At 60.1% G+C, this 25,137-nt stretch overlaps 1 protein-coding gene across 6 annotated transcripts in view; it reads left to right on the forward strand.

Moving 5' to 3' along the window:
• LOC140481781 (rho-related BTB domain-containing protein 1-like) overlaps positions 1-25,137 on the forward strand; it is a 742,286-nt gene that overhangs the window by 266,496 nt on the left and 450,653 nt on the right. The window contains exon 1 of one of the 6 annotated variants that reach the window (XM_072578337.1): positions 4,994-5,077. The exons of 4 other annotated variants lie outside the window; for them this stretch is intronic. The gene's annotated coding sequence lies outside the window, so the exon portion shown is untranslated. Of the gene's footprint in view, positions 1-4,993; positions 5,078-25,137 lie in introns of those variants that run through there. One more of the 6 variants, XM_072578345.1, reaches the window with a different exon arrangement.

Consider the following 25,137-nt stretch of genomic DNA (forward strand, 5'->3'; position numbering starts at 1 on the left):
GGTGGGGTTTGGGTGGGGGATGGGCGGGGGATGGGCGGGGTTTGGGTGGGGTTTGGGTGGGGTTTGTGTGGGGGATGGGCGGGGGATGGGCGGGGTTTGGGCGGGGTTTGGGTGGGGGTTTGTGTGGGGGATGGGCGGGGTTTGTGTGGGGGATGGGCGGGGTTTGGGTGGGGTTTGTGTGGGGGATGGATGGGGGATGGGCGGGGTTTGGGTGGGGTTTGTGTGGGGGATGGATGGGGGATGGGCGGGGGATGGGCGGGGTTTGTGTGGGGTTTGTGTGGGGGATGGGCGGGGTTTGTGTGGGGGATGGGTGGGGTTTGTGTGGGGGATGGGCGGGGTTTGTGTGGGGGATGGGCGGGGTTTGTGTGGGGGATGGGTGGGGTTTGTGTGGGGGATGGGCGGGGTTTTTGTGGGGGGATGGGCAGGGTTTGTGTGGGGGATGGGCGGGGTTTGGGTGGGGTTTGTGTGGGGGATGGGCGGGGTTTGGGTGGGGTTTGTGTGGGGGATGGGCGGGGTTTGTGTGGGGGATGGGCGGGGTTTGGGTGGGGTTTGTGTGGGGGATGGATGGGGGATGGGCGGGGTTTGGGTGGGGTTTGTGTGGGGGATGGGCGGGGTTTGGGTGGGGTTTGTGTGGGGGATGGGCGGGGTTTGTGTGGGGGATGGGCGGGGTTTGGGTGGGGTTTGTGTGGGGGATGGATGGGGGATGGGGGATGGGCGGGGTTTGTGTGGGGGATGGGCGGGGTTTGTGTGGGGGATGGATGGGGGATGGGCGGGGTTTGTGTGGGGGATGGGCGGGGTTTGTGTGGGGGATGGGCGGGGTTTGGGTGGGGTTTGTGTGGGGGATGGATGGGGGATGGGCGGGGTTTGGGTGGGGTTTGTGTGGGGGATGGGCGGGGTTTGTGTGGGGGATGGGCGGGGTTTGGGTGGGGTTTGTGTGGGGGATGGGCGGGGTTTGTGTGGGGGATGGGCGGGGTTTGGGTGGGTTTGTGTGGGGGATGGGCGGGGTTTGTGTGGGGGATGGGCGGGGTTTGGGTGGGGTTTGTGTGGGGGATGGGCGGGGTTTGTGTGGGGGATGGGCGGGGTTTGGGTGGGGTTTGTGTGGGGGATGGGCGGGGTTTGTGTGGGGGATGGGCGGGGTTTGTGTGGGGGATGGGCGGGGTTTGGGTGGGGTTTGTGTGGGGTTTGGGTGGGGTTTGTGTGGGGGATGGATGGGGGATGGGCGGGGTTTGTGTGGGGGATGGGCGGGGTTTGTGTGGGGGATGGGCGGGGTTTGTGTGGGGGATGGGCGGGGGATGGGTGGGGTTTGGGTGGGGTTTGTGTGGGGTTTGTGTGGGGGATGGGCGGGGGTTTGTGTGGGGGGATGGGCGGGGGATGGGCGGGGTTTGGTGGGGTTTGTGTGGGGGGATGGGCGGGGTTTGGGTGGGGGATGGGCGGGGTTTGGGTGGGGGATGGGCAGGGTTTGTGTGGGGGATGGGCGGGGTTTGGGTGGGGTTTGTGTGGGGGATGGGCGGGGTTTGGGTGGGGTTTGTGTGGGGGATGGGCGGGGTTTGTGTGGGGGATGGGCGGGGTTTGGGTGGGGTTTGTGTGGGGGATGGATGGGGGATGGGCGGGGTTTGGGTGGGGTTTGTGTGGGGGATGGGCGGGGTTTGGGTGGGGTTTGTGTGGGGGATGGGCGGGGTTTGTGTGGGGGATGGGCGGGGTTTGGGTGGGGTTTGTGTGGGGGATGGATGGGGGATGGGGGATGGGCGGGGTTTGTGTGGGGGATGGGCGGGGTTTGTGTGGGGGATGGATGGGGGATGGGCGGGGTTTGTGTGGGGGATGGGCGGGGTTTGTGTGGGGGATGGGCGGGGTTTGGGTGGGGTTTGTGTGGGGGATGGATGGGGGATGGGCGGGGTTTGGGTGGGGTTTGTGTGGGGGATGGGCGGGGTTTGTGTGGGGGATGGGCGGGGTTTGGGTGGGGTTTGTGTGGGGGATGGGCGGGGTTTGTGTGGGGGATGGGCGGGGTTTGGGTGGGGTTTGTGTGGGGGATGGGCGGGGTTTGTGTGGGGGATGGGCGGGGTTTGGGTGGGGTTTGTGTGGGGGATGGGCGGGGTTTGTGTGGGGGATGGGCGGGGTTTGGGTGGGGTTTGTGTGGGGGATGGGCGGGGTTTGTGTGGGGGATGGGCGGGGTTTGTGTGGGGGATGGGCGGGGTTTGGGTGGGGTTTGTGTGGGGGATGGGCGGGGTTTGTGTGGGGGATGGGCGGGGTTTGGGTGGGGTTTGTGTGGGGGATGGGCGGGGGTTTGTGTGGGGGGATGGGCGGGGTTTGGGTGGGGTTTGTGTGGGGGATGGGCGGGGTTTGTGTGGGGGATGGGCGGGGTTTGTGTGGGGGATGGGCGGGGTTTGGGTGGGGTTTGTGTGGGGTTTGGGTGGGGTTTGTGTGGGGGATGGATGGGGGATGGGCGGGGTTTGTGTGGGGGATGGGCGGGGTTTGTGTGGGGGATGGGCGGGGTTTGTGTGGGGGATGGGCGGGGGATGGGTGGGGTTTGGGTGGGGTTTGTGTGGGGTTTGTGTGGGGGATGGGCGGGGTTTGTGTGGGGGGATGGGCGGGGGATGGGCGGGGTTTGGGTGGGGTTTGTGTGGGGGGATGGGCGGGGTTTGGGTGGGGGATGGGCGGGGTTTGGGTGGGGGGTGGGCGGGGTTTGTGTGGGGGATGGGCGGGGTTTGGGTGGGGGATGGGCGGGGTTTGTGTGGGGGATGGGCGGGGTTTGGGTGGGGGATGGGCGGGGTTTGGGTGGGGGATGGGCGGGGTTTGTGTGGGGGGATGGGCGGGGTTTGGGTGGGGGATGGGCGGGGTTTGGGTGGGGGATGGGCGGGGTTTGGGTGGGGTTTGGGTGGGGTTTGTGTGGGGGATGGGTGGGGGATGGGCGGGGTTTGGGTGGGGTTTGTGTGGGGGATGGATGGGGTTTGTGTGGGGGATGGGCGGGGTTTGTGTGGGGGATGGGCGGGGGATGGGCGGGGTTTGTGTGGGGGATGGGCGGGGTTTGGGTGGGGGATGGGCGGGGTTTGTGTGGGGGATGGGCGGGGTTTGTGTGGGGGATGGGCGGGGTTTGGGTGGGGGATGGGCGGGGTTTGTGTGGGGGATGGGCGGGGTTTGGGTGGGGGATGGGCGGGGTTTGGGTGGGGGATGGGCGGGGTTTGTGTGGGGGGATGGGCGGGGTTTGGGTGGGGGATGGGCGGGGTTTGGGTGGGGGATGGGCGGGGTTTGGGTGGGGTTTGGGTGGGGTTTGTGTGGGGGATGGGTGGGGGATGGGCGGGGTTTGGGTGGGGGATGGGCGGGGTTTGGGTGGGGTTTGGGTGGGGTTTGTGTGGGGGATGGGTGGGGGATGGGCGGGGTTTGTGTGGGGTTTGGGTGGGGTTTGTGTGGGGGATGGGTGGGGTTTGGGCGGGGTTTGTGTGGGGGATGGGCGGGGTTTGGGTGGGGGATGGGCGGGGTTTGTGTGGGGGATGGGTGGGGGATGGGCGGGGTTTGGGTGGGGTTTGTGTGGGGGATGGATGGGGTTTGTGTGGGGGATGGGCGGGGTTTGTGTGGGGGATGGGCGGGGGATGGGCGGGGTTTGTGTGGGGGATGGGCGGGGTTTGGGTGGGGGATGGGCGGGGTTTGTGTGGGGGATGGGCGGGGTTTGGGTGGGGGATGGGCGGGGTTTGTGTGGGGGATGGGCGGGGGATGGTCACACTCTCGATGGCACATCTATAAACATGGTTGAGGTTATTCACCGTCAGGGCCACATCCCTCACCGGCCTCACAATGACAACACGGTGCTGGGCCTTTGTAACCACAGGGTCCACACGGAGAGATTGTTGTGGATGACCACACTCCCAGGAGATGGACACCCTCCACCCCATCCCCCTCTCAGCAGGGGGGGGGCAAGAGGGAGGGGCTGGGGACAGGGGGACAGGGGACAGGGCCGGGGGCAGGAGGGAGGGGCCTGGGGCTGGGGTAAGGGGGCCAGGGACAGGAGGGAGGGGCCTGGGGCAGGGGGAGGGGCCTGGGACAGGGGGACAGGGCGTGGGGAAGGAGGGAGGGGCCTGGGACAGGAGGGAGGGGCCTGGGGCGGGGCCTGGGAAGGAGGGAGGGGCCTGGGGCTGGGAAAAGGGGCCAGGGACAGGAGGGAGGGGCCTGGGACAGGGGGGAGGGGCCTGGGACAGGGGGAGGGGCCTGGGACAGGGGGAGGGGCCTGGGACAGGGCCTGGGGCAGGACCTGGGGCAGGAGGGAGGGGCCTGGGAAGGAGGGAGGGGCCTGGGGCTGGGGTAAGGGGCCAGGGACAGGAGGGAGGGGCCTGGGGAAGGAGGGAGTGGCAGGGGGCAGGGGGGCGGGGCAAGGGACAGGAGGGAGGAGACCTCGGGTGCGAGAGACCTGAGGGAGGACCGAAACGGAGAGGGCGGGGCCGACATCGAGGCGGGGCTGGAGTGAGGGGGGATGGAGTGAGGGGAGGGGCTGGTGAGAGGGGCGGGGTGTATGATGGGGTGGGCTGGTCCGGGGGCGGGGCCTGGTCAGGGGGCGGAGTCGAAGCTGGGATGGGCGGGTTCGGGTCAGGGGCGGGGTCTATGTTGGGATGGGCGGGTCCGGGGGCGGAGCCTGGTCCGGGGGCGTGGTCTACGCTGGGACGAGTTGGTCCGGGGGCGGGGCCTGGTCAGGGGGCGGAGTCGAAGCTGGGATGGGCGGGTTCGGGACAGGGGCGGGGTCTATGTTGGGATGGGCGGGTCCGGGGGCGGAGCCTGGTCCGGGGGGCGTGGTCTACGCTGGGACGAGCTGGTCCGGGGGCGGGGCCTGGTCAGGGGGCGGAGGTCGAAGCTGGGATGGGCGGGTTCGGGTCAGGGGCGGGGTCTATGCTGGGATGGGCGGGTCCGGGTTCCGGGACCGTGGGCGGGGCCTGCTCCGGGGGCGTGGTCTACGCTGGGATGGGCGGGTCCGGGGGCGTGGGCGGGGCCTGGTCGGGGGCGGGGCCTGGTCGGGGGCGGGGCCGGGGCCTGTCGGATGATGCAGACACAGACTCAGGGAGAGAGTGAAGTGGATCCGGGATCGAGGGAGAAACAGGTACCAGCGGGAACTGGGATCAGGGGAGACAGGGATCAGGGGAGTGTGGGATCAGGGGAGACAGGGATCAGGGGAGACAGGGATCAGGGGAGACAGGGATCAGGGGAGACAGGGATCAGGGGAGTGTGGGATCAGGGGAGACAGGGATCAGGGGAGACAGGGATCAGGGGAGACAGGGATCAGGGGAGTGTGGGATCAGGGGAGTGTGGGATCAGGGGAGACAGGGATCAGGGGAGTGTGGGATCAGGGGAGACAGGGATCAGGGGAGTGTGGGATCAGGGGAGACAGGGATCAGGGGAGACAGGGATCAGGGGAGTGTGGGATCAGGGGAGACAGGGATCAGGGGAGACAGGGATCAGGGGAGTGTGGGATCAGGGGAGTGTGGGATCAGGGGAGACAGGGATCAGGGGAGTGTGGGATCAGGGGAGACAGGGATCAGGAGAGTATGGGATCAGGGGAGTGTGGGATCAGGGGAGACAGGGATCAGGGGAGACAGGGATCAGGGGAGTGTGGGATCAGGGGAGTGTGGGATCAGGGGAGACAGGGATCAGGGGAGTATGGGATCAGGGGAGACAGGGATCAGGGGAGTGTGGGATCAGGGGAGTGTGGGATCAGGAGAGTGTGGGATCAGGAGAGTATTGGATCAGGAGAGTGTGGGGTCAGGGGAGTGTGGGATCAGGGGAGTGTGGGATCAGGAGAGTGTGGGATCAGGGGAGTGTGGGATCAGGGGAGACAGGGATCAGGGGAGTGTGGGATCAGGGGAGTGTGGGATCAGGAGAGTGTGGGATCAGGAGAGACAGGGATCAGGGGAGTGTGGGATCAGGGGAGTGTGGGATCAGGGGAGTGTGGGATCAGGGGAGACAGGGATCAGGAGAGTGTGGGATCAGGGGAGTGTGGGATCAGGAGAAACAGGTACCAGCGGGAACTGGGATCAGGGGAGACAGGGATCAGGGGAGTGTGGGATCAGGGGAGACAGGGATCAGGAGAGTGTGGGATCAGGGGAGTGTGGGATCAGGAGAAACAGGTACCAGCGGGAACTGGGATCAGGGGAGACAGGGATCAGGGGAGTGTGGGATCAGGGGAGACAGGGATCAGGAGAGTGTGGGATCAGGGGAGTGTGGGATCAGGAGAAACAGGTACCAGCGGGAACTGGGATCAGGGGAGACAGGGATCAGGGGAGTGTGGGATCAGGGGAGTGTGGGATCAGGAGAAACAGGTACCAGCGGGAACTGGGATCAGGGGAGACAGGGATCAGGGGAGTGTGGGATCAGGGGAGTGTGGGATCAGGAGAAACAGGTACCAGCGGGAACTGGGATCAGGGGAGACAGGGATCAGGAGAGTGTGGGATCAGGGGAGTGTGGGATCAGGGGAGACAGGGATCAGGAGAGTGTGGGATCAGGGGAGTGTGGGATCAGGAGAAACAGGTACCAGCGGGAACTGGGATCAGGGGAGACAGGGATCAGGAGAGTGTCGGATCAGGGGAGTGTGGGATCAGCAGAGTGTGGGATCAGGAGAGACAGGGATCAGGAGAGTATTGGATCAGGGGAGACAGGGATCAGGGGAGTGTGGGATCAGGGGAGTATGGGATCAGGAGAGTGTGGGATCAGGGGAGTGTGGGATCAGGAGAGTGTGGGATCAGGGGAGTGTGGGATCAGGAGAGTGTGGGATCAGGAGAGACAGGGATCAGGAGAGTATTGGATCAGGAGAGTGTGGGATCAGGGGAGACAGGGATCAGGGGAGTGTGGGATCAGGGGAGTGTGGGATCAGGAGAGTGTGGGATCAGGAGAGTATTGGATCAGGAGAGTGTGGGGTCAGGGGAGTGTGGGATCAGGGGAGACAGGGATCAGGGGAGTGTGGGATCAGGGGAGTGTGGGATCAGGGGAGACAGGGATCAGGGGAGACAGGGATCAGGGGAGTGTGGGATCAGGGGAGTGTGGGATCAGGGGAGTATGGGATCAGGAGAGTGTGGGATCAGGGGAGTGTGGGATCAGGAGAGTGTGGGATCAGGAGAGTGTGGGATCAGGAGAGTATTGGATCAGGAGAGTGTGGGATCAGGGGAGACAGGGTTCAGGGGAGTGTGGGATCAGGGGAGTGTGGGATCAGGAGAGTGTGGGATCAGGAGATACAGGGATCAGGGGAGTGTGGGATCAGGGGAGTGTGGGATCAGGAGAGTGTGGGATCAGGAGAGTGTGGGATCAGGAGAGTGTGGGATCAGGCGAGACAGGGATCAGGGGAGTGTGGGATCAGGGGAGTGTGGGATCAGGAGAGTGTGGGATCAGGAGATACAGGGATCAGGAGAGTGTGGGATCAGGGGAGACAGGGATCAGGGGAGTGTGGGATCAGGAGAGTGTGGGATCAGGGGAGTGTGGGATCAGGGGAGTATGGGATCAGGAGAGTGTGGGATCAGGGGAGTGTGGGATCAGGGGAGTGTGGGATCAGGGGAGTGTGGGATCAGGAGAGACAGGGATCAGGGGAGTGTGGGATCAGTGGAGTGTGGGATCAGGGGAGACAGGGATCAGGAGAGTGTGGGATCAGGGGAGTGTGGGATCAGGAGAAACAGGTACCAGCGGGAACTGGGATCAGGGGAGACAGGGATCAGGGGAGTGTGGGGTCAGGGGAGTGTGGGGTCAGGGGAGTGTGGGATCAGGGGAGTGTGGGATCAGGGGAGTGTGGGATCAGGGGAGTGTGGGAACAGGGGAGACAGGGATCAGAAGAGTGTGGGATCAGGGGAGTGTGGGATCAGGAGAAACAGGTACCAGCGGGAACTGGGATCAGGGGAGACAGGGATCAGGGGAGTGTGGGATCAGGGGAGTGTGGGATCAGGGGAGTGTGGGATCAGGGGAGTGTGGGATCAGGGGAGACAGGGATCAGGAGAGTGTGGGATCAGGGGAGTGTGGGATCAGGAGAAACAGGTACCAGCGGGAACTGGGATCAGGGGAGACAGGGATCAGGGGAGTGTGGGATCAGGGGAGACAGGGATCAGGAGAGTGTGGGATCAGGGGAGTGTGGGATCAGGAGAAACAGGTACCAGCGGGAACTGGGATCAGGGGAGACAGGGATCAGGGGAGTGTGGGATCAGGGGAGTGTGGGATCAGGAGAAACAGGTACCAGCGGGAACTGGGATCAGGGGAGACAGGGATCAGGAGAGTGTGGGATCAGGGGAGTGTGGGATCAGGGGAGACAGGGATCAGGAGAGTGTGGGATCAGGGGAGTGTGGGATCAGGAGAAACAGGTACCAGCGGGAACTGGGATCAGGGGAGACAGGGATCAGGAGAGTGTGGGATCAGGGGAGTGTGGGATCAGCAGAGTGTGGGATCAGGAGAGACAGGGATCAGGAGAGTATTGGATCAGGGGAGACAGGGATCAGGGGAGTGTGGGATCAGGGGAGTATGGGATCAGGAGAGTGTGGGATCAGGGGAGTGTGGGATCAGGAGAGTGTGGGATCAGGGGAGTGTGGGATCAGGAGAGTGTGGGATCAGGAGAGACAGGGTTCAGGAGAGTATTGGATCAGGAGAGTGTGGGATCAGGGGAGACAGGGATCAGGGGAGTGTGGGATCAGGGGAGTGTGGGATCAGGGGAGTGTGGGATCAGGAGAGTATTGGATCAGGAGAGAGTGGGGTCAGGGGAGTGTGGGATCAGGGGAGACAGGGATCAGGGGAGTGTGGGATCAGGGGAGTGTGGGATCAGGAGAGTGTGGGATCAGGAGAGACAGGGATCAGGGGAGTGTGGGATCAGGGGAGTGTGGGATCAGGGGAGACAGGGATCAGGGGAGTGTGGGATCAGGGGAGTGTGGGATCAGGGGAGACAGGGATCAGGGGAGTGTGGGATCAGGGGAGACAGGGATCAGGGGAGTGTGGGATCAGGGGAGTATGGGATCAGGAGAGTGTGGGATCAGGGGAGTGTGGGATCAGGAGAGTGTGGGATCAGGAGAGTGTGGGATCAGGAGAGTATTGGATCAGGAGAGTGTGGGATCAGGGGAGACAGGGATCAGGGGAGTGTGGGATCAGGGGAGTGTGGGATCAGGGAAGACAGGGATCAGGGGAGTGTGGGATCAGGGGAGTGTGGGATCAGGAGAGTGTGGGATCAGGGGAGTGTGGGATCAGGAGAGTGTGGGATCAGGAGAGACAGGGATCAGGAGAGTATTGGATCAGGAGAGTGTGGGATCAGGGGAGTGTGGGATCAGGGGAGTGTGGGATCAGGGGAGTGTGGGATCAGGAGAGTGTGGGATCAGGAGAGTGTGGGATCAGGGGAGACAGGGATCAGGGGAGTGTGGGATCAGGGGAGTGTGGGATCAGGAGAGTGTGGGATCAGGAGAGACAGGGATCAGGGGAGTGTGGGATCAGGGGAGTGTGGGATCAGGGGAGTGTGGGATCAGGAGAGACAGGGATCAGGGGAGTGTGGGATCAGGGGAGACAGGGATCAGGAGAGACAGGGATCAGGGGAGTGTGGGATCAGGGGAGTGTGGGATCTGGAGAGACAGGGATCAGGGGAGTGTGGGATCAGGGGAGTGTGGGATCAGGAGAGTGTGGGATCAGGAGAGACAGGGATCAGGGGAGTGTGGGATCAGGGGAGTGTGGGATCAGGGGAGTGTGGGAGCAGGAGAGACAGGGATTAGGGGAGTGTGGGATCAGGGGAGACAGGGATCAGGAGAGACAGGGATCAGGGGAGTGTGGGATCAGGGGAGTGTGGGATCAGGAGAGACAGGGATCAGGGGAGTGTGGGATCAGGGGAGACAGGGATCAGGAGAGACAGGGATCAGGGGAGTGTGGGATCAGGGGAGTGTGGGATCAGGAGAGTGTGGGATCAGGGGAGTGTGGGATCAGGGGAGTATTGGATCAGGAGAGTGTGGGATCAGGGGAGACAGGGATCAGGGGAGTGTGGGATCAGGGGAGTGTGGGATCAGGAGAGACAGGGATCAGGAGAGCGTGGGATCAGGGGAGACAGGGATCAGGGGAGTGTGGGATCAGGAGAGTGTGGGATCAGGAGAGACAGGGATCAGGAGAGTATTGGATCAGGAGAGTGTGGGATCAGGGGAGACAGGGATCAGGGGAGTGTGGGATCAGGGGAGTGTGGGATCAGGGGAGTGTGGGATCAGGAGAGTGTGGGATCAGGAGAGTATTGGATCAGGAGAGTGTGGGATCAGGGGAGACAGGGATCAGGGGAGTGTGGGATCAGGGGAGTGTGGGATCAGGAGAGTGTGGGATCAGGAGATACAGGGATCAGGGGAGTGTGGGATCAGGGGAGTGTGGGATCAGGGGAGTGTGGGATCAGGAGAGACAGGGATCAGGAGAGACAGGGATTAGGAGAGACAGGGATCAGGGGAGTGTGGGATCAGGGGAGTGTGGGATCAGGAGAGACAGGGATCAGGAGAGACAGGGATCAGGGGAGTGTGGGATTAGTGGAGTGTGGGATCAGGGGAGTGTGGGATCAGGAGAGTGTGGGATCAGGAGAGTATGGGATCAGGGGAGTGTGGGATCAGGAGAGTGTGGGATCAGGGGAGTGTGGGATCAGGGGAGACAGGGATCAGGAGAGACAGGGATCAGGGGAGTGTGGGATCAGGGGAGTGTGGGATCAGGGGAGTGTAGGATCAGGAGAGACAAGGATCAGGAGAGACAGGGATCAGGGGAGTGTGGGATCAGGGGAGTGTGGAATCAGGGGAGTGTGGGATCAGGAGAGTTAGGGATCAGGAGAGTGTGGGATCAGGGGAGTGTGGGATCAGGGGAGTATGGGATCAGGAGAGACAGGGATCAGGGGAGTGTGGGATCAGGGGAGTGTGGGATCAGGGGAGTTAGGGGTCAGGGGAGTGTGGGATCAGGGGAGTGTGGAATCAGGTGAGTGTGGGATCAGGGGAGTTAGGGATCAGGAGAGTTAGGGATCAGGAGAGTGTGGGATCAGGGCAGTTAGGGATCAGGGGAGTGTGGGATCAGGAGAGTGTGGGATCAGGGGAGTGTGGGATCAGGGGAGTGTGGGATCAGGGGATTGTGGGATCAGGGGAGTGTGGGATCAGGGGAGACAGGGATCAGGGGAGTATGGGATCAGGGGAGTGTGGGATCAGGGGAGTTAGGGATCAGGGGAGTGTGGGATCAGGGGAGTGTGGGATCAGGGGAGTGTGGGATCAGGGGATTGTGGGATCAGGGGAGTGTGGGATCAGGGGAGTTAGTTATCAGGGGAGTATGGGATTAGTGGAGTGTGGGGTCAGGGGAGTGTGGGATCAGAAGAGTTAGGGATCAGGGGAGTATGGGATCAGGAGAGTGTGGGATCAGTCGAGTGTGGGGTCAGGGGAGTGTGGGGTCAGGAGAGTGTGGGGTCAGGGGAGTATGGGATCAGTAGTGTGTGGGATCAGGAGAGTACGGGATCAGGAGAGTATGGGATCGGGTGAGTGTGGGGTCAGGGGAGTGTGGGATCAGGAGACTGTGGGATCAGGGGAGTATGGGATCAGTAGTGTGTGGGATTAGGGGAGTATGGGATCAGGAGGGTGTGGGATCAGGTGAGTGTGGGATCAGGAGAGACAGGGATTAGGGGAGTGTGGGATCAGGAGAGACAGGGATCAGGGGAGTGTGGGATCAGGGGAGTGTGGGATCAGCAGAGTGTGGGGTCAGGGGAGTGTGGGATCAGGAGAGACAGGGATCCGGAGAGTGTGGGATCAGGGGAGTGTGGGATCAGGAGAGTGTGGGATCAGGAGAGTGTGGGATCAGGGGAGTGTGGGATCAGGGGCGTATGGGATCAGGGGAGTTAGGGATCAGGGGAGTGTGGGATCAGGAGAGACAGGGATCAGGAGAGACAGGGATTAGGAGAGACAGGGATCAGGGGAGTGTGGGATCAGGGGAGTGTGGGATCAGGAGAGAAAGGGATCAGGAGAGACAGGGATCAGGAGAGACAGGGATCAGGGGAGTGTGGGATTAGGGGAGTGTGGGATCAGGGGAGTGTGGGATCAGGAGAGTGTGGGATCAGGAGAGTATGGGATCAGGGGAGTGTGCGATCAGGAGAGTGTGGGATCAGGGGAGTGTGGGATCAGGAGAGACAGGGATCAGGGGAGTGTGGGATCAGGGGAGTGTGGGATCAGGGGAGTGTGGGATCAGGAGAGACAGGGATCAGGAGAGACAGGGATCAGGGGAGTGTGGGATCAGGGGAGTGTGGGATCAGGAGAGTTAGGGATCAGGAGAGTGTGGGATCAGGGGAGTGTGGGATCAGGGGAGTATGGGATCAGGAGAGACATGGATCAGGGGAGTGTGGGATCAGGGGAGTGTGGGATCAGGGGAGTTAGGGATCAGGGGAGTGTGGGATCAGGGGAATGTGGAATCAGGGGATTGTGGGATCAGGGGAGTTAGGGATCAGGAGAGTTAGGGATCAGGGGAGTGTGGGATCAGGGGAGTATGGGATCAGGGGAGACAGGGATCAGGGGAGTATGGGATCAGGGGAGTGTGGGATCAGGGGAGTTAGGGATCAGGGGAGTATGGGATCAGGAGAGTGTGGGATCAGGGGAGTGTGGGATCAGGGGAGTGTGGGATCAGGGGATTGTGGGATCAGGGGAGTGTGGGATCAGGGGAGTTAGTTATCAGGGGAGTATGGGATCAGTGGAGTGTGGGGTCAGGGGAGTGTGGGATCAGGGGATTGTGGGATCAGGGGAGTTAGGGATCAGGGGAGTATGGGATCAGGAGAGTGTGGGATCAGGGGAGTGTGGGATCAGGGGAGTTAGGGATCAGGGGAGTATGGGATCAGGAGAGTGTGGGATCAGGAGAGTGTGGGATCAGGAGAGTCAGGGATCAGGGGAGTATGGGATCAGGGGAGTATGGGATCAGTAGAGTGTGGGGTCAGGGGAGTGTGGGGTCAGGGGAGTGTGGGATCATGAGAGTCAGGGATCAGGGGAGTATTGGATCAGGAGAGTATGGGATCAGGAGAGTGTGGGGTCAGGAGAGTGTGGGATCAGGGGAGTATGGGATCAGGAGAGTCAGGGATCAGGGGAGTATGGGATCAGGGGAGTATGGGATCAGGGGAGTTAGGGATCAGGAGAGTGTGGGATCAGGAGAGTGTGGGATCAGGGGAGTGTGGGATCAGGGGAGTATGGGATCAGGAGTGTGTGGGGTCAGGAGAGTATGGGATCAGGAGAGTCAGGGATCAGGGGAGTATGGGATCAGGGGAGTATGGGATCAGGGGAGTATGGGATCAGGAGAGTGTGGGGTCGGGAGTGTGGGGTCAGGGGAGTGTGGGGTCAGGAGAGTATGGGATCAGGAGAGTGTGGGGTTAGGAGAGTATGGGATCAGTAGAGTGTGGGGTCAGGGGAGTGTGGGGTCAGGGGAGTATGGGATCAGTAGAGTGTGGGGTCAGGGGAGTGTGGGGTCAGGGGAGTGTGGAATCAGGAGAGACAGGGATCAGGGGAGTATGGGATCAGGAGAGTCGGGGATCAGGGGAGTATGGGATCAGGGGAGTGTGGGATCAGGGGAGTTTGGGGTCAGGGGAGTGTGGGATCAGGGGAGTGTGGGATCAGGGGAGTATGGGATCAGTAGAGTGTGGGATCAGGGGAGTATGGGATCAGGAGGGTGTGGGATCAGGTGAGTGTTGGATCAGGAGAGACAGGGATCAGGAGAGTGTGGGATCAGGAGAGACAGGGATCAGGAGAGTGTGGGATCAGGGGAGTGTGGGATCAGGGGAGTATTGGATCCGGAGATTATTGGATCAGGAGAGTATGGGATCAGGTGAGTGTGGGATCAGGGGAGTGTGGGATCAGCAGAGACAGGGATCAGGAGAGTGTGGGATCAGGGGAGTGTGGGATCAGGGGAGTGTGGGATCAGGGGAGTATTGGATCCGGAGATTATTGGATCAGGAGAGTATGGGATCAGGTGAGTGTGGGATCAGGGGAGTTAGGGATCAGGGGAGTATGGGATCAGGGGAGTTAGGGATCAGGAGAGTGTGGGATCAGGGGAGTGTGGGATCAGGGGAGTGTGGGATCAGGAGAGTATTGGATCAGGAGAGTGTGGGATCAGGTGAGTGTGGGATCTGGGGAGTATGGGATCAGGGGAGTTTGGGATCAGGGGAGTGTGGGATCAGGGGAGTATGGGATCAGGAGAGACAGGGATCAGGGGAGTGTGGGATTAGGGGAGTGTGGGATCAGGGGAGTGTGGGATCAGGAGAGTGTGGGATCAGGAGAGTATGGGATCAGGGGAGTGTGCGATCAGGAGAGTGTGGGATCAGGGGAGTGTGGGATCAGGAGAGACAGGGATCAGGGGAGTGTGGGATCAGGGGAGTGTGGGATCAGGGGAGTGTGGGATCAGGAGAGACAGGGATCAGGAGAGACAGGGATCAGGGGAGTGTGGGATCAGGGGAGTGTGGGATCAGGAGAGTTAGGGATCAGGAGAGTGTGGGATCAGGGGAGTGTGGGATCAGGGGAGTATGGGATCAGGAGAGACATGGATCAGGGGAGTGTGGGATCAGGGGAGTGTGGGATCAGGGGAGTTAGGGATCAGGGGAGTGTGGGATCAGGGGAATGTGGAATCAGGGGATTGTGGGATCAGGGGAGTTAGGGATCAGGAGAGTTAGGGATCAGGGGAGTGTGGGATCAGGGGAGTATGGGATCAGGGGAGACAGGGATCAGGGGAGTATGGGATCAGGGGAGTGTGGGATCAGGGGAGTTAGGGATCAGGGGAGTATGGGATCAGGAGAGTGTGGGATCAGGGGAGTGTGGGATCAGGGGAGTGTGGGATCAGGGGATTGTGGGATCAGGGGAGTGTGGGATCAGGGGAGTTAGTTATCAGGGGAGTATGGGATCAGTGGAGTGTGGGGTCAGGGGAGTGTGGGATCAGGGGATTGTGGGATCAGGGGAGTTAGGGATCAGGGGAGTATGGGATCAGGAGAGTGTGGGATCAGGGGAGTGTGGGATCAGGGGAGTTAGGGATCAGGGGAGTATGGGATCAGGAGAGTGTGGGATCAGGAGAGTGTGGGATCAGGAGAGTCAGGGATCAGGGGAGTATGGGATCAGGGGAGTATGGGATCAGTAGAGTGTGGGGTCAGGGGAGTGTGGGGTCAGGGGAGTGTGGGATCATGAGAGTCAGGGATCAGGGGAGTATTGGATCAGGAGAGTATGGGATCAGGAGAGTGTGGGGTCAGGAGAGTGTGGGATCAGGGGAGTATGGGATCAGGAGAGTCAGGGATCAGGGGAGTATGGGATCAGGGGAGTATGGGATCAGGGGAGTTAGGGATCAGGAGAGTGTGGGATCAGGAGAGTGTGGGATCAGGGGAGTGTGGGATCAGGGGAGTATGGGATCAGGAGTGTGTGGGGTCAGGAGAGTATGGGATCAGGAGAGTCAGGGATCAGGGGAGTATGGGATCAGGGGAGTATGGGATCAGGGGAGTATGGGATCAGGAGAGTGTGGGGTCGGGAGTGTGGGGTCAGGGGAGTGTGGGGTCAGGAGAGTATGGGATCAGGAGAGTGTGGGGTTAGGAGAGTATGGGATCAGTAGAGTGTGGGGTCAGGGGAGTGTGGGGTCAGGGGAGTATGGGATCAGTAGAGTGTGGGGTCAGGGGAGTGTGGGGTCAGGGGAGTGTGGAATCAGGAGAGACAGGGATCAGGGGAGTATGGGATCAGGGGAGTGTGGGATCAGGGGAGTATGGGATCAGGAGAGTCGGGGATCAGGGGAGTATGGGATCAGGGGAGTGTGGGATCAGGGGAGTTTGGGGTCAGGGGAGTGTGGGATCAGGGGAGTGTGGGATCAGGGGAGTATGGGATCAGTAGAGTGTGGGATCAGGGGAGTATGGGATCAGGAGGGTGTGGGATCAGGTGAGTGTTGGATCAGGAGAGACAGGGATCAGGAGAGTGTGGGATCAGGAGAGACAGGGATCAGGAGAGTGTGGGATCAGGGGAGTGTGGGATCAGGGGAGTGTGGGATCAGGGGAGTATTGGATCCGGAGATTATTGGATCAGGAGAGTATGGGATCAGGTGAGTGTGGGATCAGGGGAGTGTGGGATCAGCAGAGACAGGGATCAGGAGAGTGTGGGATCAGGGGAGTGTGGGATCAGGGGAGTGTGGGATCAGGGGAGTATTGGATCCGGAGATTATTGGATCAGGAGAGTATGGGATCAGGTGAGTGTGGGATCAGGGGAGTTAGGGATCAGGGGAGTATGGGATCAGGGGAGTTAGGGATCAGGAGAGTGTGGGATCAGGGGAGTGTGGGATCAGGGGAGTGTGGGATCAGGAGAGTATTGGATCAGGAGAGTGTGGGATCAGGTGAGTGTGGGATCTGGGGAGTATGGGATCAGGGGAGTTTGGGATCAGGGGAGTGTGGGATCAGGGGAGTATGGGATCAGGAGAGTCAGGGATCAGGGGAGTATGGGATCAGGGGAGTTTGGGATCAGGGGAGTTAGGGATCAGGAAAGTGTGGGATCAGGAGAGTGGGATCAGGGGAGTATGGGATCAGGAGTGTGTGGGGTCAGGAGAGTATGGGATCAGGAGAGTATGGGATCAGGGGAGTATGGGATCAGAGGAGTATGGGATCAGGGGAGTATGGGATCAGGCGATTGTGGGGTCAGGGGAGTGTGGGGTCAGGGGAGTGTGGGGTCAGGAGAGTATGGGATCAGGAGAGTGTGGGGTTAGGAGAGTGTGGTATCAGGGGAGTGTGGGATCAGGGGAGTGTGGGATCAGGGGAGTGTGAGATCAGTAGAGTGTGGGATCAGGGGAGTGTGGGATCAGGAGAGTGTGGGATCAGGGGAGTGTGGGATCAGCGGAGTTAGGGATCAGGGGAGTATGGGATCAGGAGAGTGTGGGGTCAGGAGAGTGTGGGATCAGGATTGTCAGGGATCAGGGGAGTATGGGATCAGGAGAGTGTGGGGTCAGGAGAGTATGGGATCAGTCGAGTGTGGGGTCAGGGGAGTTAGGGATCAGGGGAGTATGGGATCAGGAGAGTGTGGGATCAGGGGAGTGTGGGATCAGGGGAGTGTGGGATCAGGGGAGTGTGGGATCAGGGGAGTTAGGGATCAGGGGAGTATGGGATCAGGAGAGTGTGGGATCAGGAGAGTGTGGGATCAGTAGAGTGTGGGATCAGGGGAGTGTGGGATCAGGGGATTGTGGGATCAGGGGAGTGTGGGATCAGGGGAGTTAGGGATCAGGGGAGTATGGGAACAGTGGAGTGTGGGGTCAGGGGAGTGTGGGGTCAGGGGAGTTATTGATCTGGGGATTTAGGGATCAGGGGAGTATGGGATCAGGAGAGTGTGGGATCAGGGGAGTATGGGATCAGGAGAGTGTGGGATCAGGAGAGTGTGGGATCAGGAGAGTGTGGGATCAGGAGAGTCAGGGATCAGGGGAGTATGGGATCAGCAGAGTGTGGGGTTAGGGGAGTCTGGGGTCAGGGGAGTGTGGGATCAGGAGAGTCGGGGATCAGGGGAGTATGGGATCAGTGGAGTATGGGATCAGGGGAGTATGGGATCAGGAGAGTGTGGGGTCAGGAGAGTGTGGGGTCAGGGGAGTATGGGATCTGTAGTGTGTGGGATCAGGAGAGTACGGGATCAGGAGAGTATGGGATTGGGTGAGTGTGGGGTCAGGGGAGTGTGGGATCAGGAGACTGTGGGATCAGGGAAGTATGGGATCAGTAGTGTGTGGGATCAGGGGAGTATGGGATCAGGAGAGTGTGGGGTCAGGGGACTGTGGGATCAGGAGACTGTGGGATCAGGGGAGTATGGGATCAGGAGAGTGTGGGATCAGGGGAGTGTGGGATCAGGGGAGTGTGGGATCAGGGGAGTATGGGATCAGGAGGGTGTGGGATCAGGTGAGTGTGGGATCAGGAGAGACCGGGATTAGGGGAGTGTGGGATCAGGAGAGACAGGGATCAGGGGAGTGTGGGATGAGGGGAGTGTGGGATCAGCAGAGTGTGGGGTCAGGGGAGTGTGGGATCAGGAGAGACAGTGATCAGGAGAGTGTGGGATCAGGGGAGTGTGGGATCAGGGGAGTGTGGGATCAGCGGAGTGTGGGATCAGGAGAGTGTGGGATCAGGGGAGTGTGGGATCAGGGGAGTGTGGGATCAGGGGAGTATTGGATCCGGAGATTATTGGATCAGGAGAGTATGGGATCAGGTGAGTGTGGGATCAGGGGAGTTAGGGATCAGGAGAGTGTGGGATCAGGGGAGTGTGGGATCAGGGGAGTGTGGGATCAGGAGAGTATTGGATCAGGAGAGTGTGGGATCAGGTGAGTGTGGGATCTGGGGAGTATGGGATCAGGGGAGTTTGGGATCAGGGGAGTGTGGGATCAGGGGAGTTAGGGATCAGGAGAGTATGGGATCGGGGGAGTATGGGATCAGGGGAGTATGGGATCAGGAGAGTCAGGGATCAGGGGAGTATGGGATCAGGGGAGTATGGGATCAGGGGAGTTAGGGATCAGGAGAGTGTGGGATCAGGAGAGTGTGGGATCAGGTGAGTGTGGGATCAGGGGAGTTAGGGATCACGGGAGTATGGGATCAGGGGAGTATGGGATCAGGAGAGTCAGGGATCAGGGGAGTATGGGATCAGGGGAGTATGGGATCAGGGGAGTTAGGGATCAGGAGAGTGTGGGATCAGGAGAGTGTGGGATCAGGGGAGTATGGGATCAGGAGTGTGTGGGGTCAGGAGAGTATGGGATCAGGAGAGTCAGGGATCAGGGGAGTATGGGATCAGGGGAGTATGGGATCAGGGGAGTATGGGATCAGCGGAGTGTGGGGTCAGGGGAGTGTGGGGTCAGGGGAGTGTGGGGTCAGGGGAGTGTGGGATCAGGAGAGTATGGGATCAGGAGAGTGTGGGGTTAGGAGAGTGTGGAATCAGGAGAGTATGGGATCAGGAGAGTATGGGATCAGGGGAGTATGGGATCAGGGGAGTATGGGATCAGGAGTGTGTGGGGTCAGGAGAGTATGGGATCAGGAGAGTCAGGGATCAGGGGAGTATGGGATCAGGGGAGTATGGGATCAGGGGAGTATGGGATCAGGGGAGTGTGGGGTCAGGGGAGTGTGGGGTCAGGGTGTGTGGGGTCAGGGGAGTGTGGGATCAGGGGAGTATGGGATCAGGAGTGTGTGGGGTCAGGAGAGTATGGGATCAGGAGAGTGTGGGATCAGGGGAGTATGGGATCAGGGGAGTATGGGATCAGGGGAGTTAGGGATCAGGGGAGTGTGGGATCAGTAGAGTGTGGGGTCAGGGGAGTGTGGAATCAGGAGAGACAGGGATCAGGGGAGTATGGGATCAGGAGAGTCGGGGATCAGGGGAGTATGGGATCAGGGGAGTGTGGGATCAGGGGAGTTTGGGGTCAGGGGAGTGTGGGATCAGGGGAGTGTGGGATCAGGGGAGTATGGGATCAGTAGAGTGTGGGATCAGGGGAGTATGGGATCAGGAGGGTGTGGGATCAGGTGAGTGTGGGATCAGGAGAGACAGGGATCAGGGGAGTGTGTGATCAGGAGAGACAGGGATCAGGGGAGTGTGGGATCAGGGGAGTGTGGGATCAGGGGAGTAAGGGATCAGGGGAGTGTGGGATCAGGGGAGTGTGGGATCAGGGGAGTAAGGGATCAGCAGAGTGTGGGGTCAGGGGAGTGTGGAATCAGGAGAGACAGGGATCAGGAGAGTGTGGGATCAGGAGAGTGTGGGATCAGGGGAGTGTGGGATTAGGGGAGTATGGGATCAGGAGATTATGGGATCAGGGGAGTGTGGGATCAGGGGAGTATTGGATCCGGAGAGTATTGGATCAGGAGAGTATGGGATCAGGTGAGTGTGGGATCAGGGGAGTGAGGGATCAGGGGAGTTAGGGATCAGGAGAGTGTGGGATCAGGGGAGTGTGGGATCAGGGGAGTGTGGGATCAGGAGAGTGTGGGATCAGGGGACTATGGGATCAGGAGAGTATTGGATCAGGAGAGTGTGGGATCAGGTGAGTGTGGGATCAGGTGAGTGTGGGATCAGGGGAGTGTGGGATCAGGGGAGTGTGGGATCAGGGGAGTATGGGATCAGGAGAGTGTGGGATCAGGAGAGTATTGGATCAGGAGAGTGTGGGATCAGGGGAGTGTGGGATCAGGGGAGTAAGGGATCAGCAGAGTGTGGGGTCAGGGGAGTATGGGATCAGGGGAGTGTGGGATTAGGGGAGTATGGGATCAGGAGAGTATGGGATCAGGGGAGTGTGGGATCAGGGGAGTATTGGATCCGGAGAGTATTGGATCAGGAGAGTATGGGATCAGGTGAGTGTGGGATAAGGGGAGTGAGGGATCAGGGGAGTATGGAATCAGGGGAGTGTGGGATCAGGAGAGTGTGGGTTCAGGGGACTATGGGAATGGGATCAGGAGAGTATTGGATCAGGAGAGTGTGGGATCAGGTGAGTGTGGGATCAGGTGAGTGTGGGATCAGGTGAGTGTGGGATCAGGGGAGTGTGGGATCAGGGGAGTGTGGGATCAGGGGAGTGTGGGATCAGGGCACTATGGGATCAGGAGAGTGTGGGATCAGGAGAGTATTGGATCAGGAGAGTGTGGGATCAGGTGAGTGTGGAATCAGGGGAGTGTGGGATCAGGGGAGTGTGGGATCAGGAGAGTATTGGATCAGGAGAGTGTGCGATCAGGAGAGTGTGGGATCAGGGGAGTATGGGATCAGGGGAGTATGGGATCAGGGGAGTTAGGGCTCAGGGGAGTTAGGGATCAGGGGAGTGTGGGATCAGGAGAGTGTGGGATCAGGGGAGTATGGGATCAGGAGAGTGTGGGATCAGGGGAGTTAGGGATCAGGGGAGTGTGGGATCAGGAGAGTGTGTGATCAGGGGAGTATGGGATCAGGAGAGTGTGGGATCAGGGGTGTGTGGGATCAGGGGAGTGTGGGATCAGGGGAGTGTGGGATCAGGGGAGTGTGGGATCAGGAGAGTGTGGGATCAGGAGAGACAGGGATCAGGCGAGTGTGGGATCAGGAGAGACAGGGATCAGGGCAGTGTGGGATCAGGGGAGTATGGGATCAGGAGAGTGTGGGGTCAGGGGAGTGTGGAATCAGGAGAGTGTGGGATCAGGAGAGTGTGGGATCAGGGGAGTGTGGGATCAGGGGAGTGTGGGATCAGGGGAGTATTGGATCAGGAGAGTATTGGATCAGGAGAGTGTGGGATCAGGAGAGTGTGGGATCAGGGGAGTATTGGATCAGGAGAGTATTGGATCAGGAGAGTATTGGATCAGGAGAGTGTGGTATCAGGGGAGTATGGGATCAGGAGAGTATGGGATCAGTAGAGTGTGGGATCAGGGGAGTATGGGATCAGCAGAGTGTGGGATCAGGGGAGTATGGGATCAGGAGATTGTGGGATCAGGGGAGTGTGGGATCAGGGGAGTATGGGATCAGGAGATTGTGGGATCAGGGGAGTGTGGGATCAGGGGAGTATGGGATCAGTGGAGTTAGGGATCAGGAGAGTATGGGATCAGGGGAGTGTGGGATCAGGGGAGTGTGGGATCACGGGAGTATGGGATCAGGAGAGTATTGGATCAGGAGAGGATTGGATCAGGAGAGGATTGGATCAGGAGAGTATGGGATCAGGTGAGTGTGGGATCAGGAGAGACAGGGATCAGGGGAGTATGGGATCAGGTGAGTGTGGGATCAGGAGAGACAGGGATCAGGAGAGTGTGGGATCAGGGGAGTGTGGGATCAGGGGAGTGTGGGATCAGGAGAGTGTGGGATCAGGGGAGTATGGGATCAGGGGAGTATGGGATCAGGGGAGTTAGGGATCAGGGGAGTATGGGATCAGGAGAGTGTGGGATCAGGGGAGTTAGGGATCAGGGGAGTATGGGATCAGGAGAGTGTGGGATCAGGGGAGTATGGGATCAGGAGAGTGTGGGATCAGGGGAATTAGGGATCAGGGGAGTATGGGATCAGGAGAGTGTGGGATCAGGGGAATTAGGGATCAGGGGAGTATGGGATCAGGGGAGTATGCGATCAGGGGAGTCAGGGATCAGGAGAGTGTGGGATCAGGGGAGTGTGGGATCAGGGGAGTGTGGGATCAGGAGAGTGTGGGATCAGGGGAGTATGGGATCAGGTGAGTGTGGGATCAGGGGAGTGTGGGATCTGGGGAGTGTGGGATCAGGGGAGTGTGGGATCAGGGCAGTATGGGATCAGGAGAGTGTGGGATCAGGAGAATATTGGATCAGGAGAGTGTGGGATCAGGTGAATGTGGAATCAGGAGAGACAGGGATCAGGGGAGTGTGGGATAAGGGGAGTGTGGGATCAGGAGAGTGTGGGATCAGGAGAGTGTGGGATCAGGGGAGTGTGGGATCAGGGGAGTGTGGGATCAGGGGAGTGTGGGATCAGGGGAGTGTGGGATCAGGGGAGTAAGGGATCAGCAGAGTGTGGGGTCAGGGGAGTGTGGAATCAGGAGAGACAGGGATCAGGAGAGTGTGCGATCAGGGGAGTGTGGGATTAGGGGAGTATGGGATCAGGGGAGTGTGGGATCAGGGGAGTATTGGATCCGTAGAGTATTGGATCAGGAGAGTATGGGATCAGGTGAGTGTGGGATAAGGGGAGTGAGGGATCAGGGGAGTATGGAATCAGGGGAGTGTGGGATCAGGAGAGTGTGGGATCAGGGGAGTATGGGATCAGGGGAGTATGGGATCAGGGTAGTTAGGGCTCAGGGGAGTTAGGGATCAGGGGAGTGTGGGATCAGGAGAGTGTGGGATCAGGGGAGTATGGGATCAGGAGAGTGTGGGATCAGGGGAGTTAGGGATCAGGGGAGTATGGGATCAGGAGAGTGTGTGATCCGGGGAGTATGGGATCAGGAGAATATGGGATCAGGAGAGTGTGGGATCAGGGGTGTGTGGGATCAGGGGAGTGTGGGATCAGGGGATTGTGGGATCAGGGGAGTGTGGGATCAGGAGAGTGTGGGATCAGGAGAGACAGGGATCAGGCGAGTGTGGGATCAGGAGAGACAGGGATCAGGGGAGTGTGGGATCAGGGGAGTATGGGATCAGGGGAGTGTGGGATCAGGGGAGTATGGGATCAGGAGAGTGTGGGGTCAGGGGAGTGTGGGGTCAGGGGAGTGTGGGATCAGGGGAGTATGGGATCAGCGGAGTATGGGATCAGGGGAGTTAGGGATCAGGGGAGTTAGGGATCAGCGGAGTATGGGATCAGGGAGTTAGGGATCAGGAGAGTTAGGGATCAGGGGAGTGTGGGATCAGGAGAGTATGGGATCAGTACAGTGTGGGATCAGGGGAGTCAGGGATCAGGTGAGTGTGGAATCAGGAGAGACAGGGATCAGGGGAGTGTGGGAACAGGGGAGTGTGGGATCAGGGGAGTGTGGGATCAGGGGAGTGTGGGATCAGGGGAGTGTGGGATCAGGAGAGTGTGGGATCAGGGGAGTGTGGGATCAGGGGAGTATGGGATCAGGGGAGTTAGGGATGAGGGGAGTATGGGATCAGGAGAGTGTGGGATCAGGAGAGTGTGGGATCAGGAGTGTCTGGGATCAGGGGAGTATGGGATCAGGGGAGTATGGGATCAGGGAATATGGCATCAGGAGAGTGTGGGGTCAGGAGAGTATGGGATCAGTAGAGTGTGGGGCCAGGGGAGTGTGGGGTCAGGGGAGTGTGGGATCAGGGGAGTTAGGGATCAGGAGAGTGTGGGATCAGGAGAGTATTGGATCAGGAGAGTATGGGATCAGTAGAGTGTGGGGTCAGGGGAGCGTGGGGTCAGGGGAGCGTGGGATCAGGGGAGTGTGGAATCAGGAGAGTGTGGGATCAGGAGAGTGTGGGATCAGGGGAGTGTGGGATCAGGGGAGTGTGGGATCAGGGGAGTGTGGGATCAGGAGAGTGTGGGGTCAGGGGAGTGTGGGATCAGGAGAGACAGGGATCAGGAGAGTGTGGGATCAGGGGAGTATGGGATCAGGGGAGTATGGGATCAGGGGAGTTAGGGATCAGGGGAGTATGGGATCAGGAGAGTCAGGGATCAGGGGAGTATGGGATCAGGGGAGTATGGGATCAGGAGAGACTGGGATCAGGGGAGTGTGGGATCAGGGGAGTGTGGGATCAGGGGAGTATGGGATCAGGAGAGTGTGGGATCAGGGGAGTATTGGATCAGGAGAGTATTGGATCAGGAGAGTGTGGGATCAGGAGAGTGTGGGATCAGGGGAGTATTGGATCAGGAGAGTATTGGATCAGGAGAGTATTGGATCAGGAGAGTGTGGGATCAGGGGAGTATGGGATCAGGAGAGTATGGGATCAGTAGAGTGTGGGATCAGGGGAGTATGGGATCAGCAGAGTGTGGGATCAGGGGAGTATGGGATCAGGAGATTGTGGGATCAGGGGAGTGTGGGATCAGTGGAGTATGGGATCAGGGGAGTTAGGGATCAGGAGAGTATGGGATCAGGGGAGTATGGGATCAGGGGAGTATGGGATCAGGGGAGTGTGGGGTCAGGGGAGTGTGGGGTCAGGGGAGTGTGGGGTCAGGGGAGTGTGGGGTCAGGAGAGTATGGGATCAGGAGAGTGTGGGGTTAGGAGAGTGTGGAATCAGGAGAGTATGGGATCAGGAGAGTATGGGATCAGGGGAGTATGGGATCAGGGGAGTATGGGATCAGGAGTGTGTGGGGTCAGGAGAGTATGGGATCAGGAGAGTCAGGGATCAGGGGAGTATGGGATCGGGGAGTATGGGATCAGGGGAGTATGGGATCAGGGGAGTGTGGGGTCAGGGGAGTGTGGGGTCAGGGTGTGTGGGGTCAGGGGAGTGTGGGATCAGGGGAGTATGGGATCAGGAGTGTGTGGGGTCAGGAGAGTATGGGATCAGGAGAGTCTGGGATCAGGGGAGTATGGGATCAGGGGAGTATGGGATCAGGGGAGTTAGGGATCAGGAGAGTGTGGGATCAGTAGAGTGTGGGGTTAGGAGAGTGTGGAATCAGGAGAGTATGGGATCAGGAGAGTATGGGATCAGGGGAGTATGGGATCAGGGGAGTATGGGATCAGGAGTGTGTGGGGTCAGGAGAGTATGGGATCAGGAGAGTCAGGGATCAGGGGAGTATGGGATCAGGGGAGTATGGGATCAGGGGAGTATGGGATCAGGGGAGTGTGGGTTCAGGGGAGTGTGGGGTCAGGGTGTGTGGGGTCAGGGGAGTGTGGGATCAGGGGAGTATGGG

This window comes from Chiloscyllium punctatum, chromosome 1 (genome assembly GCF_047496795.1).
Source record: "Chiloscyllium punctatum isolate Juve2018m chromosome 1, sChiPun1.3, whole genome shotgun sequence".
NCBI classification, from domain to species: Eukaryota; Metazoa; Chordata; class Chondrichthyes; order Orectolobiformes; family Hemiscylliidae; genus Chiloscyllium; species Chiloscyllium punctatum.